This window comes from Cupressus sempervirens, chromosome 8 (genome assembly GCF_028749045.1).
Source record: "Cupressus sempervirens isolate cs-2001-9-10 chromosome 8, ASM2874904v1, whole genome shotgun sequence".
In the NCBI taxonomy this organism is placed as follows: domain Eukaryota; kingdom Viridiplantae; phylum Streptophyta; class Pinopsida; order Cupressales; family Cupressaceae; genus Cupressus; species Cupressus sempervirens.
In genome coordinates, this window is record NC_143125.1 from 298,927,634 (window position 1) to 298,953,378 (window position 25,745).

Sequence of the window (25,745 nt, forward strand, 5' to 3'; positions counted from 1 at the left end):
CCAGGTCTACTATTCAAGTACACATGCCAGGTCGGATCGCCAAGCCAACCCACCAAGTCATGTCACCAAGTTAACTGTTCGAGTACGCTCACAAAGTTAACTCTTTATGTTTGCTCATCAAGTCACCCCACAAAAGTGCCTCATCAAGGTCAATCTTTAAGTATGCTCACCAAGTCGCCACACCAAGTTGACTCACCATCTTGCCTCACCAAGTGGACTCGCTAAGTTGGCTCGCCAACTTGCCCCACCAAGTTGACTGTTCAAGTATGCTCGCCAAGTTGACTCTTTGAGTTCAGTCATCAAGTCACCCCACCAAAGTGCCTCATCAAGGTTAGTCTTTAGGTCCACTCATCGAGCTTGCTCACCAAGTTAGCTTGCCATGTCGCATCTCTAAGTGGCCTCACTAAGTCGACTCGCTAACTTGCCCCACCAAGTTGCCACTTTAAGCCCACTCACCATGTTAGATCATCATGTTGGATCCCCTAGTCAGCTCGCCAAGCTGACAATTGAAGTACACTCACCAAGTTGACTCTCTAAGTTTGCTCACCAAGTCTACCCCCTAGGCCAACTCTCCAAGGCAGCTCACCAAGTCACCTCCACTTGCCCCACCAACTTGCCACTTTAAGTTGACTCGCCATGTCAGCTTGCCAGGCCAACTCCCCTAGTCAGCTCGCCAAGATAACAATTCAAGTACGCTCACCAAGTCAACTCTTTATGTTCACTCACCAAGTCTGCCCCCTAAGTTAGCTCACCAAGTCACCCCCACCCAGCCACCTCATTGAGTTGACTCTTTAAGTCAGCTCACCAAGTCGGCTCACCCAGTGGTTTTACCACCTTGCCTCGGCAATTTGGCTCATTATGTGTGCTTTCCAAGTTACCCCATTGAGTTGCTTCTCTAAGCCCACTCACCATGTTAGCTCACTTGGTCGGCTCACCAAGTTGATTATTCAAGTACGCTCGCCAAGTCACCCAACCAAGTCATGTCACCAAGTTGACTATTCAAGTACGCTCACCAAGTTGACTTTGAGTTTTCTCATCAAGTCACCCCACCAAAGTGCCTCATCAAGGTTAGTCTTTGAGTCCGCTCACCAAGTCAGCTCGCCAAGTAGCCTCTCCAAGTGGCCTTGCTAAGTTGGCTTGCTAAATTGCCCCACCAAGTCACCACTTTAAGCCCACTCACCATGTTAGATCGCCAAGCTGGCTCCCCAAGTGAACTCGCCAAGCTAACAATTCAAGTACGCTCACTAAGTCAACTCTTTAAGTTTTCTCACCAAGTCTGCCCCCTAGGTCAACTCTCTAGGTCATTTGTATCCTCTGTTGTAGGTGGACTTGATCTCTGGCAAGCTTATTGTGACTGTATCTTTTATTTTCAACAATACCAATATTTTTTACTTGGCCTAGTCCCATCCTATTAGATGTTTGATCTATGTCACTTTGCCAGTAATGAATAAGAATAGCATGTGTATTAAAGATAAATCACTTGAGCTAGAAATTGTATCCATCTTTATGAATCTAAAATATGACATAGCAAAAAGTGGAATAGTTCTGATGGAGAAACATTATGAATGAGCCAACTTCAGCATCAAATGCCTGAATAACAATCAAAGTATACCTCAAATTCATAATATTTGCAACAATATAGAGACCTTCCTCTTCATTCACTATCTACATTAGCCATTTGATTAGATGTATTTTGAGAATTAATGGAATGGTTTTGAGACATCAATGACCAAGAACCAACAAAGAAAAATCTAGCTAGGAAACAAATGATTGATAAAAATATTTTTGAAACTTGAAATAAAAAACAATCATTTTATCTTTGCCCCTAGATAAAGAAATAACTCTAATAGTAACAAAGATCAACATGCACTTTAGCTTAGAAAATTAAAATCAATAGAAATCAAATATTTAACAAGTTATAAAACCATAATAAGTTCAAGGCCATTCATCCATTGAATGATTATTTGACTACTCAATACATTGAATTAATAAGCCTAATTAGTCATCAGAAAACACACCAAATGCCGAGTGTGAATGTACTTGGCTGTGCTTCCATTATCATTGACCAAAAGGAGACCAAGTATCTGCATTACAACTGAAATGGCAGTTAAAATCTTATAATTAAGAGAGCTCAAAATTTCAAAGGAGACCCTCATATTATTCCTAGAATTGGCATAAATTATGGCTAAATCTAACCTGCACAGCATGTCGGTGAAGTTGAACTATGTGCAAAGGAAGTGTACCAATATTTTCCCATTTTGCAACCATTTGAAATAAAAGTTGAAGTGAATCATCTTCAATCAGACTTTGTGCTGCTCCGGGGTGACTAGCCAATGCCTTCATTATATGCACTATATTTCCTTCTACCTAAAAATGTTTAACAAATAACCACTATCATGCAAATCCACTTACAATTTTACATTAAAAAAGCATCTACATATAGTGGATGCATGCATTTTCATAAGCAAAGGACCTCCCATATACATTGTGATGTCTATGCATTTGTCCAAAAAAAAATATAAATCTATTAAAAGATAATATAAAATTGTCCAAAAGTGCAAATTATTACCCAAAGAAGATTAGAACATGATAAAATTGGAAGTCACGAGATAAAATGTCTAAATTAATTTTAAAGTTTAAACTTCAAAAACATGAGCTTAGTAGTTGAAGACATATAGCATAATCATTGAGTAGAAAATAAACCTTCACAACTAGAACTCCTCATCCAACAAACACCCAAACTGAAGTTCTAATATTATGTTCTGCATTACGCTCTCCAAGAACATCAGAGCTAGATCAATTTTTCTCAACAGTATGATTGTCAATCCCACGTGATGGACTCAACTATCCAAGATGAGTCTCTTGCTTCTTAGCTAATGATGACTATCTAAATGCACCCTAGGAAACATCCAACTCAAGATGCTCTACATAATTAATGCTTCCATAGGCTCTACAAACACTTAAGAGTTAGAAAATTTTCATTCAGCATCATTGTCATTCCTACATGATGAACTCAATGATACAAAATGAGTCTCTTGAACTTAAGTTAATGACATCACCAAAAGTAAACCCAAATGTAATCTCACCCTATTTGCATTACTTCTAAAGCAATATAGACAAATAATTGCTCCATACATATTTATAAGTTTACATTAAAAAATTCACTATGCAAAAAAAATTGTAGAGTTGCATCAGAAAATAACCCAAAAAATGGGTCCCCAAAATAGAAATAACATTTCATTTGTCATCTTCATTTGGTTTTGGTTTTGTTAAATAAGTTTAGGAAGGTTTATGTCAAATTTTCACACAGTATCTTGCATAGTCTAAAAATTAAGGTTTTTTGGGCTCGTGTGGGTATGTTATCTAATATGTATCCATATCATATCCATACGGATAGGTTATGTGTGTCCAAGGAGGGGCAGATGTCTATCTAGCTACTGTATGTTTAGGAGAGAAAAGAATGTGTACTTTGTAACTACAACCACCCCCAATTTGGCAAAAGAAATAGAAGTAATGGAAATGAATCTTTTAGGCTACAAAGCTAAACAACCGAAGAATAGCACCCAACAAACCTTGTTTCCAAGCTTGAAACACTATTAGAGGAAAAGAAATCAAGCATATGGTCCCAACAGAACACTTGTACCTATTTGTTGTATCCAACTTTCCTGAGGTGCCTTCAGGAACATGTGTAGATTGTGTAGAAGGGTGTCATATTTGGCATCAAAAAGTGTATTTTGTATTTTATTATTTCACACCATGAGTTTGATTTGTGCAATAAATGTGACCATCTTTCTACTCAGATGCCCATTTCATTTCATATGATCATCTAAAAATTGTGTCACTCTAAGCTCTCAACTATTTCCTCTTGATTGATCATCTCATAATTGTTGAATGAGAGCTTTGGGATAAGCTATAGGAATCAATCAAAGCATAAAGGTTTTTTTCAGACAGTGTAGATGAAGTAGTAGCATTTTCCTTGGGAGACATGCTTGGAAAATGGAAGCACAGATAAGTCATGTGAACTATTTGATAGGATCCCTGAATATAATGTGGTCATCAAAAGCCATGGTTGTTGGATATGCACAAAATAGATATATTGAGAGAATATATTTGATTAAGTTGCAACTACCCTGGTAGACATGCATGCAAAATGTGGAATCATAGGTAAGACATTTGAACTATTTTATTGACCGCCTCCATGAAATGTCGTCTAATGGCAAGCCAATATTGCAGGATATGCATATTGATTTGTTGAATATATCTACACACACACACACACACACATGTATGAACATATCTGTGTGTATATTTATATTAGAGAAAATGAGTTAAATATATGTGCTTTGCCAACATCTCTTGTCTGTGCCAAAATGGAACCATTGAAATGGGTTATAGACATCTATCAAAGCATAAATGATAGATAACTATTGTTGGATGTTGTTTCCATTAGCTTGGTAGAAATGCATGCAAAATGTGGAATCATAGTCTGCCTCTGCATAGTATAGCATGGTATAGTTAGTACTGTTACTACTACTACCACTACTCTTGACTAACCTAGACTCCTGTTGCTCCTGTTGGCAACTAAAGTATTGTATGTAAGCCACTTCTACTACAGAGTGTATACAAGACCCTTCCTTTTCCTTTTCCCTTTCTTCCTTCTCCACTAAAAAAGATCAATGCAGAAACATAGATCAAAAGTGCACAACAAAAGACAAAATATATATCCACTCTTGAATCATAAATGAATGAATGAAGGGAAAAACTAGGTGGCATCATAAGTTATAACTCAATCAATGAAAATTTAATGACTTTTAATTCCCATTCCATTCCCCCAACTTAACAAAAGCTTCCATTGTGTAGCCCCCTAGTTTCTCTTTATCATGGATTTGTGTGTATGCAAAAAGGAGAGATAGAAGAGCCCGTGATTAGAACAACACATCAAATCCATGTACAATAATGAACTACACTGGTCAGTGCTTTGTCATTCATGACTTTATATTCTTACCCAGCTTGGAAAAATCCCAGCTATTTCTCATCAAATCCCACCTAGCTTTATACATCAAAACCTCACAAAATAGGAAAACAAAAACCATAATCAGTGTTAGTAGATATACTATATGAATATATGAATGCCATGGGAATGTTGTACAGTTGGGGCAGGGGGTTGCAATTGTGCTACAACTTAGTACTAATTGTAGAATTAATTTGAAACTGTACTTAAGATAATTATATCACAAATTGTAGAATTAATTTATTGGAACCACAATAAAAATAAAATTGCATCGTCTTATATCCCTTGAGTTTCCTCATAAAAATGTACACATAATATTCCTACAACCTGCTATTAGTGTGGTTGCGATACAAAAAAATTCTACATGATATCATCCAAATACCTTCCATGTGTGAAATAGCAAGCACTATAATAGTTTTCTTACTGATGCCTAAAGTTTATCAACAACAACATTCAATTAGCACAACTGTGACAAGATGTAGATCATAACGAATTTTAAATGCAATAGGAATGAAAGAAGGGTTTGCACCCAACCTATCAAACTGATGATAACTAGTAGTTGCTGAGATTGGAATAAATTGCAAGATGTGGATTGTTACTAATGTTTTTAGAGTGGAAAATTATGAGTAAATAAGGAAAACTGTGATTTTTTGGCAATCTCTAACAATTTTTTTATTAAAAAATTATGATTTTTGGACTTCAATAATTTTTGCACTAGTTATTTTTTAAAATTTTTTCCTTAACCTAACCCTGACCAATTTTCTTCCCCAAATTTAACACTAACCCAATGTTTCCCATTATTTGGAAAATGAAAAACATTTGTCTTGCCAAGTTATTCACAAGAAAGATATTTGCTACTCAAACAACTATAATGCAAATATTATTAAGACTTGGAGAAATATCAATGTTGAATTCATCCTATGTTAAGGCTTGGAGGAAAGCTAACTTAATTCAATACGATCTAATCCTATAATTAACAAAATTTTGAAACATGATTTTCATTAGATTAAAAAAGTAGTCAACACTCCTACACATAACGTCATCTCTTTGTTCATCAATAGTTTCCATCTAAAGAAAGATGCTAGCAAAAATACATGATATGAAGGAACTATCTATGAACATACTTGGAAATATACTTCAATATCAACACTTATAAATTTGCATTTGCACTCAATCACCTGTTGTTGATGTCTGTAGACTCTGTACTACTGCTTGTACTCAAATGGTTGCCATTAAACCCATCCACCAAAAAATTGACTCTAAATTAATCCTATTCCTAATCATAATCTTCTAAAAAGTAAACCCCATAATAAATACCAACCCAGACTTGGAAACTGCCAAACCCTTAACAAATGCTTACCTAGGATCTAGGTTGGATTTTAAATCCACACTACTACATTGGAGCAAAAAGATAGATAAATTTTTAATTTCATGCCAAAATTTGAGGAACAAGCATAAATTTTTGAGCATGACATAATCAAGCAAATTGTCTAAGCACTTTTATGGCCATTTTCTTCCCCTTCGTGATCTTCATCCTCTTCCTCACTCCCATCATCATCTTCATCAGCATCATAATCATCTTTAGATATACATTCATCATCATCACTTTCTTCCCCAGTGAACCAAGAAACTGCATGGGGGATGAGTTTATCCTTAATTGTTGATATGCAAAAAGCACATAAAATCAATGAAACTTGGTACCGAAAAGGTACATAAACCCAAATAGTTTGCAATGGATCAAGAACAAACCCAATCTCATAGTCTTGCTCCATCATATCTTGTAATTCCTTAGCCTATAAAACACCCCATAAACTTATTAGAACACAAATATAGGATGCCAAAAAGTGTATTCTTTGAGAACTAAAGAATGCAGAAATAAAAAAAAGTTTTCTTGTCATTACTCACAGCATCATCATCAACATCATCATCTTGAGGAACCTTGGGTGGATCAAAGAAATTGAAGAAACTTGGGCATTGCTCAATTTTTCATTGGTTTTGCATTCTTCACTTCCTTCTTAGGCTTCTTCTTCATGACCTTTCAAGTTAGGTTCTTACCAGGTAACCAATCAATTTCAGTTCTGTGTGTGAAATAACATCACCACATGAATGAAGAAATTCACATAATCTAATTAGCAAAAGGATATATTTTCATTAGACTTACCCTACTAAAAAATCCGGGATAGGTTCATTTTCATCTTCCATGTAATATATCTTTGTTAACTACATTTCACAAAGGAAATATGATAGCTTAGGTAGGTAATGAATATATTAAGAAATTGAAAGATAAAATAGACATTGAACATGTTCCAAGGGCACTAAAATGTGAGTACTTACGACATAATTCTTAAAATAAGAATTCTCATTGAAAAAGAACCCCAACTTGAAACCTTTCTCACCCTTGTCACTGTCGAGGTGCGAACATTGTATATCCTCCAAAAACTTCAAGGCACCTTCATCACATTCTGTAATCTATTTATTATTAAAAAAAGTCAGTAAATTCACTGCATTTTGAAGATAGGTAATATTGCTTGGTATAGCCAAAGTAAGTATTGGATACAAGGAAAAGGAGCAACATCCTACTTGCATTGCCAAAACATCATTGTTCTTCATGGTAGTTAGCCAAAATTTAGGAACGCCCTTTTCTTCCATAATGACAAAGATATCACAATAAGAACTTCCCACCAAATATCATAGATCAAATGAACCTTGAATTTGAAACAATAATTACATACTAGCATCATCTTTCTTTGAATCTTCCTCCTCTTTTTTATCATCTTCAACATCTACTGCTCCATTCACAATCTCATATCACTGCAACGAAATATTTCATTATAGGAATATAGATTACGAAGTGTCGAGAAGAATAAAAAAGTTTTTACCCTAAGAGCCAAATATCTTTTACAAAATTTTGTACTGAGAATTGTAAACTGAAGTAGTTATTTTGTCTCTTTAATTTCTTACCGACATATAATTATCCAAGAGAAAGATCTAAATAAAATATAGTTTATTACAGATCAAGTTGCTCCTAAAGGATTGTAAAAGTTCCATCTATGCTTTAAGGATGTCATGTCATAGAACCAAAAAGCATTTTCTATTATGATATTATCCTACTTGCACTTGATTAGACATCATCTATTCTTCCATTTTCTTGTTCTTATACTGAGATATTTTATGGTCAACACTAAAAATCACCTACAATGTAAACGAAGAAGACTCACATCTCACAATATTTGTTGGAATGCACAACATATTTAGTTGGCAATGAAATCTAGGTTATAAGAAAGAAAGCCATTATGAAACATAATATATAAGGTTACGTGGGAATCGTAGGATAAAAATAAATTCCAGAGAATGCTGAGGAAACTGCACAAGTGAAACAAGATATTGTTAATTAGGAAAATCTCTGTTATGAATCATGTGAACAAAAGATGCAATAATAATGAAAAATAACATCTCAAAAAATCAAAGATATAGCAGATTAGATCATATAGGAATCCTAGAGCAGAAAGACAATCAAGAATATGACAAGGAAATGCTGCACAGGGGACACTAGATATTGTGCTTTAGGCATGTCGATCTATAATGAATCATGTGCTATCTAACCCCAAAACTGTAACTAATAAGAATAAAGTAGAAGTAGACAACAACATCTAGTACAATCTATATAATGAGTATGAATTAACTGACTTAAATTATCAACCTTTGTGGTAGCTTAATATCAACCACTTATCTAAATAAATATATACAAATTTGCAGGTTCCAATCCATTAGAATAAACCTATTTAAGTTTTAAATGGTTTAATGTACATAGCAAGAAGACAACAACATCAAGTAAAATCTCATAATATGAAAATTACTTAACTCTCATTGTATATATCAACTACATGTGTGCAAACTCCTATGAGTAAGCAAGTTTCAATCTATTGGACCAAGTTTTCTGATAAAGATAACAATATACAATAGTGCCTGAAAATTTAGTAATTGCTTAGAAAAGCAAGAGATCAAGAGATTATATGAAGCTTTTAGTTTTGAACACCTAGAAAAAACACTAAACACAGATACCTGCTTGTAAAAAGGTTCATAAAGCTTTTGATACTTGGCCTCCAACGCAACTTTTTCTTCAAAAAATTGATCTCTATCTCCTTATGTTTACCCTTTATTGGCAGCACAAAAATCATAAATCCCTTTGCATGAATATATTTACATAGAAAATCAAAATCTAAACATATTAATACCTATAGATCTTGCAATGCCTCCACTCACTTCTTTACTTTGTGAGGAGGTGATTCAATGTAGCCTAACAAGGTACTGACAAGATTCTGTAGCTTGTCCTAAAACATATCATGGAAGAGTTATTAAATCTGGTGATAACTAGAAATTTCTATTATAAACCAGATTCTATCCAACAAAGGCATTGCCAATTTATCATGGGCCTTAGAAATTTTACTTCCACATAGAGATGGATGAACAGAGAATTCACCCATGTTCTCACAATACAAAGACAACCATCCTTGAGATTTATGTTTAGAAAATATTTCGAACAAATTCTTGATATGATTACAGTAGAAATTTCCCTTGGAAAGATTATTAATGCTATTGAGACACTTTGGTATAGAGATGTGTGATGCTCATATGAATTTATATGTTACCACGTAAACTTGTTGATATTTAATTATAATACTCATTAGAGTAGTTGCTATCATATATTCTTTCTATTTAATGATTATTAATTCATATTAATGTAATATCTAAACTAGAATTATCTCATATATGCATCAAAATTAATAATATTTTATAGAAGTTATCTTTGTGAATGAATTGTATACTCCAACTTAAGTTAAAATTGTTATTTTCGAGAAAAAATTTGGAAGATCCTAAGAAGGAACATTAAAATAAGAATAATCAAGAATCAACTGTATGGGGTCTTCATACCGAAAAAATGGCATACTCATCTTATCTTCATCCACATTTCCTAGTGACCAAAGGTTACATCCATTATGCTTCAGGTTATACAATTATTTTACATTAAATATTCAGTTTAATGGTAAGTAAAGTGATGAGTTTAGGGGTAATATCAATTGGGTAGGGCGTACAACATTAGGTACATGAGTTATCCTTGGCTATAGTCTATGACTCCAAGCTAGATGCACACTATTGTTACTGATACACCCTAACACAACATTGCCCAAGGATTATTTAAATTATTTTGCACATTACCTTATTATATACTAAGTCGATCGAAGAGTCAAGGAAAAAGAGTATACCAATGAATTTGCTTAATTTAATTAGATTTCTAAAGTTCATGCATATATTGAATAATGGTTATGAATTAAACTATGTTTGCAACATACAATAGTAATTTTTCAGATTACACTCTGTGATCCATCATCAAGAGGAAGAGAAAAAAAAATTGTATAAAAAAAAATTACAGACACTGTTCAATCCAGAAGCATTATTCAATGTATTTGCCAGTAAATAAGGATACAAAAAAACTAAGTAGGAGAGTGAACCTTGTGACAACTTTTCTTATCATCTACTTACTACAAAGTGAGTTACTTTACTTAACAATGAAATCAAGAAAACCAAGTACAACTAGCATAAGGTTTTGTTCTATGGGATGTCCCATGATGATCAAATGGTTTCCTTATTCAGGTGGTCAGAAATAACATTTTGCAAAATCAAATGCAATTAGCAAATGTTCCTTACTACTTCAATAGGACGAATTGCAAAAAATGCAATAACTAGTATTATAATAGAATTTTTTGGTACAATGGAAGAAGTATAACTTGAGTAACATTGCATTTGAAATCCCAATTCGTGGGCAGTGGTTCATAATCCAAAAGAATTCATACGAGTTGTGAAAAGAACAATAACTTGAATTATAATAGATTTTTTTGGTAGTATGGCAGAAGCATACCTTGATTAGCAGTGTAGTTATAGTCTTAATTTATCAACAGAAGTAGGAAATTCAAAAGAATGAGCATAGATTAGCAGTGCAATTACAATTCCAATCTAGGGACAGTAGTCTATGAATCCAAAAGAACTCAGATGACTTGTGAAAAACACAATATCTGTTATTATAATGGAGTTTTCGGGTAGAATGGTAGAAGCATACATTTATTACTAGTGCAATTACAATCCCAATTCATGGATAATAGTTTGTGAAGCAAGATGTTTTCCACCTATTGGTGCTCTCAGAAAGAACAAGGTTAGTATCATCATCGTTTCACATTGGATGGACTAGCTTGATCATACGGGCTTGACAAATCCAAACACATGAATTGCTAAGAAACTTATATTCTATTTGTCTATGACCTTTTGAGACATTGCATTTTTATAGACAGTCCACAGGGAACTGGATTTAGAATGTACTTGAATGATCTGGGCAACAAACTTGGCCTCGGATGACATCAACATTGAAAAAAGCTGATTTGAATTAACTTGCCCTACTCCATTTATTGCTTCTATAGTTTTCAAAACTAAAAGCCTAGGCCTGATTAACTTGTCCAAACTCATTGAAAATAGGCGTGAATGCTTTTCCACAAAGTCTACAGAGAGTTTCATGTGATTGAGCATAAAGTCCATTTTTTTCTTAATGCTTTCCTCTGGCATTGTGAGAATCAAAGGGAAAACCCTAACTACCTATGAGAGGCTACAAAGTTGAAGATTGTCTATACTAGCCTATAACACTTTAATAGGAGTTATGACCACCATGCTCACAATGTATTTGTACATTTTTCCTTCCTTGCAAACACCAATCTTTTGAATGAGATCAAGTTGCTTTGGGGTCAGAGAACTATGCCTCAAAACACAAGGATCTATTGACAAAAACATGGTGAGCTCTATTCCATGAAAACCAAAACCCTCCCAAAGTTTTCTACAAGCATTTTCCATGAAGAAAGTAGTAGTTCCTAATTTCTCTGATCAACAAATCATCTATTGGAAATACAGTCTTGAGAAGCTCAATGTTGGAGCAGAGGACTTCTAGCTTTGCTCTTAAGATCCGCGCAGCCCAAGTACAATTTCGCTTAGATTTTCCCTCCAAATTTTGAAATCTCTTAGAAGTTGAATCTTCAGCTCCAACACTCTTTCCACACTTGTGACCAAAAGTGCAGGCTGAGATTTGATTATGTTTATAATTTGCTCATCATTGCATGAGTATGGACTAAGCGTTGGTCAAAATTTTGACCAACACAGGCAGGAATTTTTTTTTTTATAAAAAAATTTCCTTCCATATTCTGACCAATCTAAAACATTTTAATAGATGGTCAAAAATTTTGGTCTAAAAATGGGGTCAAATGTACTAGTGTTTGGGTTCCGTACAATGGCTCTGCATCTGAATGTTTGCTCTGCTATCAAGTACATGAGGCATATTGTTGAAGAGATAATATTTTGAAAAAGAACTTTGAATTTTCTCAAAATTAAATGAACACATCTAAGAAATTGAAATATAATGCCAAATTGCTAGAATCTACCTTCTATTTGCAATAGTTCCTCTAGTGATGAAGGCAAAACAATCAATTTTCCACGTAATATATCTGATTTCTGAGTGCTTGGATGAGATAAGTGTATTGTTACTCTTTTGGGTGGACTTGCAACTGATTGAGGATGAAAAGAGTTGGAGATTGAGTTAATTTTCAGATCCCCTATTATAGAATTCATGCTCATCTCCTGTTCAAACATGCGAAACAATGAATGGTGAAAATCATCTAGTTTTTCAATATGCTTATTGTAGAAGAAATTAGTTACAATGCAAATGAATAGTATGGTTGTTGATTAGGGGGACTATTATACTTTATGGAATTTAGTTTAGGTTTTGTACTCTAAGGCTATTCTGTTCCTTAACAAGAATTTTATAGGAAGAAAGCTTTTACGAGGGGATTCAACTTGTTAATATGATTTTTTCCAAAATATCAGTTCAGAAGATCAAAAAAATTGGCCCATTGATAATAAGAGTAATGTATAATTTGACTAACCGAAGAAGCGAAGCCATTATAATCTGCATCTTTAGATTTGAATCCTCTTTTCAGAAGTTCTTCCATGAATTGAGCATTCCCTTTTGAAGCTGTACAGTTAAGGCCTATTGGCAATGGAGACTTTGCATCACTTTTTATATAAACAACCTATATTTCGGATGGCAAATGCTCTAAATTTGTTCCTTTAAGCTACTTTAGATGCTATTGAAAATGAGAGAATGTAAAAATTATCTTCACCATATTGTAAGAGAGGGTTTGTTATTTCTTCCCTCAATATGCCTAAAGAATGCAGCTTCATGTTTAAAAAAAATGTTTTCATTGAATAAACTAAATTGTAGAAAAGGAAAAAACCATATTTGCCAGAGCCATAGATGTTTGGAGACCTCAAGAACGTTGTTGATAATAATCCTTCCATCTAAAATATTTAAATGTATCAGATTGATCAAAACATTCTTATTAAGTCTTAGAAGTTGAGAAAGCTTTCTTGTTATGACTGTAAATGGCTATGGAATATTGAACAGGATTTTGATCTCTCCAACTATATCTCTTGATTCAACTAATTGAAGAACCTAGAGCCAATAAAGTGCATTAACTCATATAATAAATGACACTAGATAACCAAATGAAAGAAGATTTCATTAAAATCTTGTTCTCATTGAAAAGAGCTTACAAGTTTTACCACAAATACTAGAACAAATGTGTAACCGTCTTCTAATTTTGGGTTCAATTACTTTGAGGAACACTCTAGAACCTACACTCAAGATCTTAGAAGAAAATAGACATTCATACAAATATCCACTAAATTCTTATTTATGACCTAGTTTAAAACTCGCCTTTTCTAGAGTTGGACCATCCTCCGTTAAAATTAAATCCTGAAATGCAATATCTATCCCAGTTTAGAATTCAGATGCTTACCAAATAGTGTCAAAGCAAGAATCATGATAGATATGGAAAAGGAATGCAAGATTGCGAGAATGTAACTTACAGCTACTCCAAAAACAACTATATAGCTTAGATGGGATGTCATTCTAGAGAATTACATCTTCTCTAGGAGGAATGTACTCTGCCACCATCTCTGTCACCTATAAAGAGGAATGCACATAGAGATAAATGCTTACAACTTTACATAACTTCAATATGACTAGTATGCAAATACCCACAAGTGAAAAATATACAAGAAATTGAGAATAGTAATAATATAAAATTCATTTCAAATCTCAAAAACAAAATAGGGGAAGAGATCTAGTAGCCACCACGAGGTCATTGATCATGAGGAGGGTTTTGTGATAGATACTTCCTAATTGTCACTTTTAAAAAGTTCTAGAAAATGATAACATATATATTAATAACTGATAATACATGTACTAATAGGCGATCACACACATACTAATAGTTGATCATTTTTTATCTTTCTTGGTTGCTGATTGGTCCAGTTGTGCCAAAAGTACTATTTTTTTGGTGACAGGCTATTGGAATATGGACAAGTGTTTTAAAATGACACTTTTCAATGAATTTGTACTCCATTGCTTCTAAGAGATCCCAAACATAAAACCTTAGCTTTAAACTCTTGAATCACCTACAAAGCTACATTGGAAAAATTAGCACAATTCAACTTATAGTTTAGGAGATCTAAGTGCTCAAAATTAACCTAGATGACTATTAGATCTCTTCCCCTATAGAGAACAATTCAAATTAAATTGATATAAGAGGTAATCATTAATCCATTTATGAGGCAAAGCAAATGATTGTTATTTGTAAACCTTACAATCTTATAATCATACATATTCTTTCATTCTCTTAACATTTTGATTAATAGATCATAGGATGTAATTTGAAATGTTGATATAAAAAATTACACAAACTAAATTCTAAAACAATTAAATGATATAAACATAGATTGTGGAAATCTCTAAACCCACACTAACAAATTTTTAGGAAAACGTGATTAATTTACCATCTGAGTAATGAAATCATTTGAAACTCCATGAAAGAGATAGACTTTCTATGTTGTTGAGTAAAATAAATGTTGAGCTATGGCAGACTAAATTGCCCTGGGAAGGCCTGCTACAGTTTGCTGCTACAAAGCTTCCATTTTGAATTGGAGCCTCATATGTCCAAGAATTTGTTCTTTTAGTGTATGTGGCAGTCTATTTCTATCATAGAAATCTGATACAACATTCGTTGCATCTCTCTATACCCCATCTAACATAGCACTCCATCAACAATTACATAGAAAACCAATATACTAGGTTATTAATATGCATCGTAATTGATACTATTACTACATATACTTATAAAGTTAAATGTTCTTCTAGTGCAATACCAAGATTGGTCATATTGCCTATCAAGTAGGCTTGTAACCCAAGATTGAAGAGCATGTATGCTATAGTGAAAACCATTTCTCTAGTGTTCTTAGCATGGAGATCTCCATACCCAACAATGCTTAAGGTTGTTATAGACCAATACATGGAGGAGACATATGCAGTCTAGAGGCTTTCCTTCTTGAATTTTGGGTATGTATTAGCAATCCAAGTGCTTTTGGGATCAGGATACCACTGTGCCAGTAGGTAGTAGAAACATCCACCACAATGGACAGAAAAAAGAGTCACCTAGACCATCACAATCCCTTATAATCATCCTTGTTTAAGATGCAACAGAATCAAGAAATCAAATATCAATCATAGAGATGTATTGACTCCTTACATAAATAAGATTTATGCATATTGTCTAGAAGTAATTCAAGCACACGTCTTTCTCTAACCTACATCTTAGCAAAGAATTTTCCTAAGTTTTTTGCAGTAATCTTTAGGTGAACTTTTAGTTATTCAAAACCTTTCCAATTAATAGCTAATGCCTTAATAGACTTGAATTCTATTTTTGATTTAGGAGATTACTACAGCAAGTTTTGGATCTTAACAAGAAAAGATGGAACTAATTGCAAGATTCTTTTGAAAACAATTAGGTAGATTGATTACATTCGGGCATGTAGTTACTTAATCCATGGTTAATAAAATAAATATCCAACACATCCTTTTTCTGATGACAGTTCACTGGAGAGATCTAATTGTAATAATCATACACTTCTAAATTCAATTGTGTTAGATCTATTATAGAAATAATATGAACAAATTGTTGTGAACTGTTTAAAAAAGCTCTCATATTTTTAAGATAAAATCGACTTAAAAACTTGATCTTAGAAAAAAATTGCAATTAAATCTCCAATTAAGTGCAATTCTATAGAAAGGGAAAGAATGTACAATTGTATATTCTATATTCTAACTATGGGTATGAAGATAATGAAATACCTAGCAAATAATGCACTAACCCTCCTCAAACGCCATAAACTTCACTATGAGGATTGAGTAGATATGAAAGAGAGCCCACATTTTCCAAAAGAAGCTCGACCAGGGTGAAGGGTGCAAATTCACTTTCAAAACCAGCCCACATTTTCTCTTAGTCATAGTAGGGGGAAAATTTGCTTTGAAGACCAGCCCTATCCTCTGCAAAAACCATGCAAAAATTTAGAGAAAATGTGAAATGAAATCGAGCGCGGGAAAGACCTAAAACGACAAATGTTTTTTTTCCTTTGTGGATGTATAAGCCTGGTGTTGATCAAAATTTTGACCAACATGGGTCTTATATATAAAAAAAAAGAAATTTTTTCCTTTACATTTCGACCACCCTAAATTTATTTAGTTGATGTTCGAAAATTTTGGTTGAAAAATGAGGTTAAATGTAGTAGTGATAGGATTGAAATGGTAGTGTGTGAAGCCTGTGGAAAGTAGAAAAGAGTCCATCTTCTTATACCAAGCCCAAGGGGCCTATTTGAGACCATACAATGAGCATCGAAGTCTGCATACCAAGGAGGAATCCTACACAAATCCTTGAGGCTGCTCCATGTAAATCTCCTTAGTAAGATCACTGTGCAAGAATGCACTCTTCACATCCATCTGAAAAAATGGGCCATCCTTGAGAAGCTGTGAGGGATAAGAAAGGGCAAATAGAGTTCATCTTGGCAATAAGGGAAAATGTCTTAGTGTAATCAATACCCTCAACTTGTGAAAAAACCTTTCCAACAAGATGAGCCTCGTGCTTATCAATGGAACCATTAGCAACAAACTTAGTATGATACAACCATTTGTATCACACTAACTTTCTTCCCTTAGGAAGAGAACAAAGATCCCAAGTATGATTCTTCATCAAAGAAGAATACTTCTCCTCCATTGCACTATCCCACTAAGAATGTCCTATTGTTGCTACAAATGTTTAAGGCTCATCACAAACAACATGACTAAGAAGACTAGAACCTGTAGTATGAGAATGAGTGCAATGGGAAGTGGAAGGGTCACCAGCTAGAGATCCTATAGCCTTAACTATAGTTTGAGTCCATTTAGGAATCTAGGGAGGATCTTATGGTGGAGGTAAATGGGGATCACCAAGATCATCATCGTCATCATCCAAAAAAGAGATTGGAAAGGATGAGGGAGTAGTGGTAAGTGAAGTAGACTTTGGAGATAGGGTATCTACAGTAGGAAGGTGCTCATCAAACTAGACATCCTATCAAAATAGGACCTCTCTGGAATCAAGATCAAACAACTTTTAGGCCATAACATCCTCATAGTAGCCAACAAAAATGAGGTGTCAACTCTTTCGCTCCATTGCTCTCCTCTGAGCATTTGGTATAAATGCCCATGCTTCACTACTAAAAACTCAAAATGAAGATACATCAAGCTTGACATGAGACCAAACCTCCTTAGGAGTCATATGTCAAACTACCTGCGAGGCATCCAATTTTGAATATAGTTGGCACAATTGACTATCTCTACCCAAAAACAAGAATCCATGGACTTGGACTAAATCATACAATTAGCCATCTCCCAAAGGGTTCTATTCTTTCTCTTGGCCACACCATTCTGCTGAGGGGTGTAGGGCACTGGAAATTGATGCCAAAGACCATGTTTAGAGAAAAAATCCCTGAAAGCTTGGTTCACATACTCCCCCCCATTATATGTATGTATCTACCAAATAGAAAGACTAGTCTGCTTCTCAAAAAATGTCTTAAAGACTGAAATGAATCAAAGACATCAGACTTGTACTTCAAAAAGTACACCCATGTACATATGGAGAAGTCATCAATGAAAGTAAGCACATATCTGGCACCAAAAAAGGAGTGGGAAATGACATGAGGTCACTATGAATCAACTCCAATGGTGCCAAAGCATGAGTGGCTCATCCATGTGGAAAAGGATCCCTATGTTGTTTGCTAAGAGCACAACCCTAACAAACACCATCTGTATAGGAAATTTGGGGAAGCCCAAGAATAAGTACCTGTGTGCTCATCTACTAAAGATATCTATAAATGACATGGCCAAAATGCTCATGCCAAAGTCGACTTAGATAATTTGCATGTGCTACAAGAAAAGAACCTGTGTCATGAGAAGACTCAAATTTGTCAAATCTATAGAGGTGAGATGCAGAGTCGACACTTCCAGCAGCCACAATCAAATTAGAATCAAATAAGTCCCAAATAACTAGATCATGTGGTGAGAATTGAACTATCTCACCAGAGCTAGAGTGAAAAATTTGATAAATCGACAATAGGTTCATCGAGATGTCAAGGACAAAAAGAACATCTTGAAGAGAACCCATAGCTAATGCAATAGAACCAGAACCCACAATTGAAATATGTGATGAGTTTCCAATAGAAATCTATGAAGTAGCACAAGAAGCAAGTGAGGTGACCAACTAATGAGTGTTTTTCATATGGTGAGAGGCACCTAAATCAAGAATCCAGGTAGGCCCTAAAGTCATATCTCATGTAGTAAGAGCATGACCTTTCCCTATAGGAGGGGATGAAGACTTAGGAGCTGACATGTGATGCTCCTATATGGCTTCCTCTAAAGCCTCCAAATATTTCCAACACGTAGAAATAGGATTTCCATCCTTTCCACAAAAAACTACAAGTCTCAGTTGATTTCTTCTTAGTCTTGGAGGTAGACTCAATAGATTTCGAAGTAGATTTACCCTTGGAAGAGTTAGCTGGAGGTTGGAATTAGTTTTTGGTGTATCTTTCTTTAGTTTGGATTTCTATTTTGGTTTCCCCTAAGAAGTTTGAGCAACCAATGCTTGGCTGGAAGAGCCAGAGGCATCCACCTATTAAATCTTTCCCTGTTCCTGTGTCAACCGATTAAAAAATGTCTGAAAAGAAGGAATCTAATGTTTGTTGCCCAAGGGATCCATAGTGGAGTAGAAAGTGGAAGAAAATATCTAATACTATCCTCAAAACTTTGAGAGTATAAAAAAAAATACACTCATCATCTATTTTGTTTTTCCCACATCCCTACAAAACTATATGCAGAGATTTGAACTTCATCAAGAAGTCCTCAATGGTGGGAAAGCTAGTATGTGTCAAAGAAGTCAACTTTGCATCAAGTTGTAGTGCTTGAAACTCATTCACTATGTGAAAAAAGTTGTGAAACTTGGTCCAAATAGGCCGAGGAGTGGTCAAACCATCTAGGTGAAATAGTAGACTATCGAAGATGTTTAGTGCAATCAATCCCATGGCTTCATCCATTTTGTTCCTATGCTGAAGAACCTCAAATAAGCACTAAAATATAGGTTGATTCTCATCTAGACATGGCCATAAGCCACCTAACATAAGAATTTGAGTCATGTATGCTTTCCAATTGTGATAGTTTTGTGGCGTTAGTTGGGCCATAAAGGGGTCTAACATTGAGAGAAGAAGATGGAAGTAGAAGGGTCGATTCTAAAGTAAATTATAGAAAAGAAAATTCTCCCCTCATAACATATAAATATATCCCTCAAAAACCAAAGCAACAATTATTGAAAGCACAAAAACTAAGAAAAGAACCTGGACGCCGAATACAAAGAGGTAGGAAATTGAAACCTCTACTTCAACACCAAAATTGGGAGCTCAAATGGACTTAAAATAAAATGAAACTAGCATCATCATATTTTTATTAGAACTAGCTTTTTGATGCTTCTTTCTAATAAAAAAAGACCTCCTTATGCTCAAGTTACAGCCAAAAACCAACTGCTACTCCAAAAATCACTGGAAAATTACAGTCACAACAAAAAATTTGACAGCCATATGGGTGTCATCTGGATGTCATCGAAATAATTCAACTACGAGAATGCTAATGTTAGCTACCAAATTATGACATCATCTTACCAAAAAATGACATCAGTAAGGGGACCTGTGCAGATGATGTAAGAAGATTGGAAGATGACATCACTACACTAAATGATGACATGTTAACCAAAATGCTGATGTGGGCATGCCAAAAGCTAAAATCACACTTGCACAGATGGTTTTAGTGGTGCCACCAATAGAGGTTGTGGTTGGGTGGTAGACAAAGGCGGTGCCGTAGAGGAGGGTGGTAGGCCAACAGTGTAGTGGTGGATGTAGAGCGATGGTCAGGTTGTGGTTGGGATGTGGCTATGCTACTCATAGAGGTGGCACCAAGGCCAAGTGTGAGAGGTGTTGTGGTGACACTGGGGTGATGCCATGGTGGTCGCTAGGCAAAGCAGCTACTATGGCCACCCAATCGTTTTTTTAAAATTGTTCGTACGGCCCTTTGGGAGATCAATTTTTTTTTCTTGATGCTACAATAGCCAAAAATCTAAAATATTATATGGATTTGACTATAACAAGCCTTTTGAGTGCAATGGCAGTGTTCATTTTGGCCCAAAGTGAGTCAAGAAAAATGTCCTCCTCCTGATTGAAGAAAAAAACCTCAAAAAAGCTGGGGTTTTTAACTCTGAATCATGACTTCAAGCTCTTCAAACCATGAAGCAATAGGGAAACTCTGATACCATGTAGAAGTTTTGAAAAACAACTTCACAGATTTCCAAAAACACTTGCATGCAAATAACCTGTATTGAAGAGAAACCAGAAAAGGAAAAGCAGAGCTTGGAAAATCTCAATGGTGTGAGAGCAAAAATGTATTCCAAGTTATGAAAACAAAAAGTATAGAAGTTCGACCTTAAAGGTGAATTAAACCATAAAGGGAAAGAAAACTAGGTTTGTGCATTATAATGAATATAAAATATTAATTATATGCACCTAAGAGAAAGCTTAAGTAACTAGAGTAATACACAACTTAATTAACTAAATCAAGATGATCTAATTAATAAGTGTAACAAATAATTACTCTAACAAGAAGTACCATCAAACATGCTCATAAAAATACTAATGATGAATTGGTTTGTAGGTTGCCTTAGGAAATTTCAATCAAGCATTTTGTCTTTTTGCTACTTTTAAATTTTAGGAATTTTCATGCCTTGTAAGTACGTTAAGTTTAGAAGTTAGGAGATTATGATCTTGGTTTTCTTGGCTCACTAAAAGATTGTGAATTAGGAGTGCACATAAGGGAGTTTAATTCACGAATTACTAGATCTATCTAACATGTTTGAGAGAAGTCTAAGGATAGGAAAGTATGATCTTGACCTTTATGGTTTAATCAGAAATTGTGACCATAAAAAATTGTCAAAGTCTTGTGAGTCTCTATTAGAGGGCTCGCTACTAATTTAAAAAGTATCAAAAAAATTACCCAAGTGGGAATAAGAAGATCTAGTTAATCCAACTCACTATAATCAAGAATCATTTGGGAACAGAATCCCAAGTGGCATAATTATGTTATTTTGTTTTACTTCGGTGAATGTGTTGGGCCCTCGGGCTATAATCTTGATTACAAGACCACTGTCATCCTTGTATTTGTAGAAATATGATAGAATACACTAGTATATGTGCAAGGGTTAATACTCTTAATCTCATTTACAATACTTCCTTTTATTTGATTTCTTTTGAGGGGTGTGAAAAGCCCTAAATCCTTCATTGCAAGTTTGCAGTAGGTAGTTGCAAACAAAATCCATAATAAGAACTTTAAGAATAGAATCATACTCCATTCACCTCTGAAAGAGGGCATAATCTTTATGCATGGAGGGGAAAGAATATCTCCTTTAGATCCTCAACATAGGTATACACCTGTACATTTAAAGGTGGTATATGACATTGAAATCTACTTCAATAGTAACCTTTGAACATATACTATTGAGTCCTTAGAAAGACCAAATACACAGGCACCCTCTAGGAGTGTCATGGTCATATGAGGTGTACATATACATTTAAGTTGTGAGACAAGGATTTTTATTTCTTTACCAAATTATCCTTAAGGTAGCTCTATGCTTGAAGTCTCTTCACTGTTGTATACTTGTGTGAACATTCTTGAACATAAATATGTCACATCTTATTCATTATGTCAAACTCCCCTTGATGTTCATTCCATGAGATTTATTTGTCTCTTGTAGAATTCTTGTTTATTACTATTTTTGATACCATTATGCTAGTAAAGCTAGTCTTGTCATACTTCAAATTCAATATCACGTTGTTACACTATCAAAATTCTTACCTATATATTAAGGTTAGGTGTATACCTATGGTAAGGATCTAAAGGAAGAATCGGTTCTTAAAAACTAGGAAGAAATGGTCCTTGAAATATGTCAAAATTGGTCTTTGAAATCTGTCAAAATTGGTCATTGAAATCTATTAAAACTATTCAAAACTTAGAATTATAGGTCTCTTCTCACCTGGTCTATCAAGAAATATAATGAGACCCATAAATTTAAGGTTTTTTGTATACCTTTACTCGCACAGTAACTACTAGAGTATCATCTAGACACTACCTGGTTGTCACATGAAGTACTACCAAAGTCATTATTTAACTGCCAAATTGATACAAACTATCATCCAAATTTATTTTTTACTCACACAAGACAAGAATCTACTCACCTAGGAAAGCATTTCCTCATGCAAGTCTAAACAAAACATTTGAAAATGGAGATTTGGCACAGTGTGAATTTGAGGAATTTTGCAAGTCAGTTACTTAGGTTTTTGGAGTTCATGGGGGGAGGTTCAATAGTTTCTTCAGATGGTGTTTGGGTTGATACTCAATTGAAGGAGAGGTGCTTGGTAGAGGTTACTCAGTCTTCTCTTGGTAGTTCTTGGTTGAGAACTCAGTGGATGAATGGACTCAATGATCTTGAAGGTCCTCAGTTATTGAAAGAGCTTAGGATAGGTTGGGGCACTCAGTCATTGAAGGTGCTTGACGATGCTTTTAGGAACTCAACACACACTCAGAGCTTGGGGAATCTTGGCTATAGTGTTTTGTGAGTTGCTTGGTCAATGAAGTGACTCAATCTGTGAAGGAGAAAGTGTATATTAGGGAGTTTGGCTAGTTCAGTTATTGTGTTGAACAAGTGGCATGGTCAATGAAGGGGCTCAATTATGCTTGAGGATTTGTTGATGCTCGATGGTGGTTTCTAACACTTGGTCTTGTCTTGGTTTTTTGTGTTGCATGAGTTGTATGTGAGCCAACCTTTTGGCATTTAATTTGGGTTGTAGGTATTTAATGTGTTGTAGTTGACTTGTGGCTTGCATGGGCATTTAATGTAAGTATTTATTTTAATTTGTATTCGGCTAGGCCAACTAGTGGCTTATTTGGGTATAAGCAAGGGGTCTTGTGGAGTCTTTAAGCATTCATTCATGGGGAGTGGATCCCAAGTTCAACATAGAGTAGCTAAAGAGTAAAGTTTTCCTAAGTGTATGGATGGAGCATCAAATGTGATGTAGTTTACACTTGGATCTTGGATGCAATTTGAGAAAGGCTAGTAGTTGAGGGTTGGGAAATAGGGAGATTGCTTGGTGGGATTGTGAGAACAACTTTAGATCTTCCTTGGAGGTTTCTACTAGTGTGGATAGAGAATAATTAGTGTTGGGATTGGATCTTGAGGGATCTTGTAGAATTGTTTTTGTAATTGCTATTGTATTTGGCCAAAACCTAGAAGACCTTACAGTGAGACACACTGCATGTAAATAATTTTTTTTATGAATAAAGAGTTACATTCAGTATCAGATTGTGTATCTTGTATTGTGTTTCCACTATGTGATTATTTGCATGGATCCAAATTAGCTCCAGTAAGGGCACTTCCCATCTGACAAAGTGAGAATTTGAGGTAACCCTATTGGAGGTAACCTAGATCCTTGCAAATAACCAATAAAAAAAAACAAAACAAAAGATTCACAATCTAATACCAAATGAGACCCTTTAATCATAAATATAATTATTTACATGCAATGTGCTTGGCTATAAGGCTTTCTAGGTTTTGGCCAAATACAACAACAATTACAAAAATAGTTCTACAAGTTCCAATCCCAACACTAGCTAGTCTAGATCCACATTGTTAGAAACCTTCAAGGAAGATCTAAACTAGTGATCATAAGCCCACCAAGAAATCTCCTTATTTCCCAAGCCTTAGCTAGTAGCCCCTCTTAAAATTCACTCTTTAGCCGCATCCTCTTCTCCAAGGCACCCCTACTTAAACCCAACTAAGCCATAGGTCAGCTTGGCCAATTAAAAATTAAAATAACCCTTACATTAAATATATGCATAAGCCACAAGTCAACTACAACACTCATTAAATTCCTACAACCCAAATTATATGCCGAAAGGTCATCTCATTGACAACTCAGGCAATGAAAAAAGCCAAGACATAAGTGAGTGTCAAAAACCACCACTAAGAATTAACAATTCCTTAAGCATAATCAAGCCCCTTTATTGACTAAGCCACTTGGCTAATATAGAAACCAAACCAATCAAGCTCCCTAGTATACACTGATTTCCTCCTTTAGTGACTAAGTCCCTTCAATGATTGAGCTACTTGGTCAATAGTGTAACCAAGCATCAACGAGCTCCCTGTGCATGTTGAGTGTCTTTGACAACAAAACACCTCCTCCTTCTTTGATTGAGTCCTCCAACTCCAAGGTCAAACCACAACATCCTATAGAATTTCTATCCAACCAGGGATGATCCTACATTAGACACCCTATGGCTTAGTTGGGAATAAGTAGGGGTGTCTTGTTTAGTCTTAAGTAAGATTCATCCAACTTGGAGAAGAGGATGAGGCTAAAGAGAAAAATTGAGAGGGGCTAGTAGTTGAGGCTCGGGAAACAAGGAGATTACTTGGTGGGCTTGTAAGAACAATTTTAGATCTTCCTTGAAGGTTTCTACCAGTGTGGATCTAGACTAGCTAGTTTTGGGATTGGATTGTGAGGGATCTTGTAGAACTATTTTTGTAATTGCTATTGTATTTGGCCAAAACTTGGAAGGCCTTATAGCCAAGCACATTGCATGTAAAAAATTGTTTTGATGATTAAAGGGTTGCATTTGGTATTAGATTGTGTATCTTGTGTTGTGTTTCTACTATATGCTTATTTGTAGGGATCTAGATTACCTCTACTAGGGGTACCTCATATTCTCACTGCATCAGATGTCTGTTGTAGGAGCATCCTTGGTTGTTTAGTAATCCGACAGGCTGGTGTAGTTTAAACTTGGAGTTAGAGGACTTAGTCAAAGAAGGAAGAGGTAATTGGTCATCAAAGGCACTCGACATGCACTAGGAGCTTGGTGATGCTTGGTTGAAGTGTTGATTGAGTAGCTTAGTCATTGAAGGGACTCAGTCACCAAAGGAGGAACTCGACACATATTGGGGAGCTTGGCTGGTTTAGTTGTTGTCTTGACTGAGTGGTTCAGTAAATGAAGGGGCTTAGTTATTGTTAAGGATTTGCTAATGCTCAGTGGTGGTTATGACACTCGATCATGTCTTAGCTTTTTGTGTTGCCCAAGTTGTCTATGAGTTGACCTTTTGGCATTTGATTAGGTTGTAGGTATTTAATGAGT

The 25,745-nt window shown here is 35.0% G+C and overlaps 2 pseudogenes; both read right to left on the minus strand.

Moving 5' to 3' along the window:
- Positions 1-6,501: 6,501 nt before the first annotated feature.
- LOC149542603 (nucleosome assembly protein 1;2-like) lies at positions 6,502-11,623 on the minus strand (annotated as a pseudogene).
- A 384-nt stretch (positions 11,624-12,007) lies between these two features.
- LOC149542604 (potassium channel AKT1-like) overlaps positions 12,008-25,745 on the minus strand; it is a 114,145-nt pseudogene continuing 100,407 nt past the window's right edge.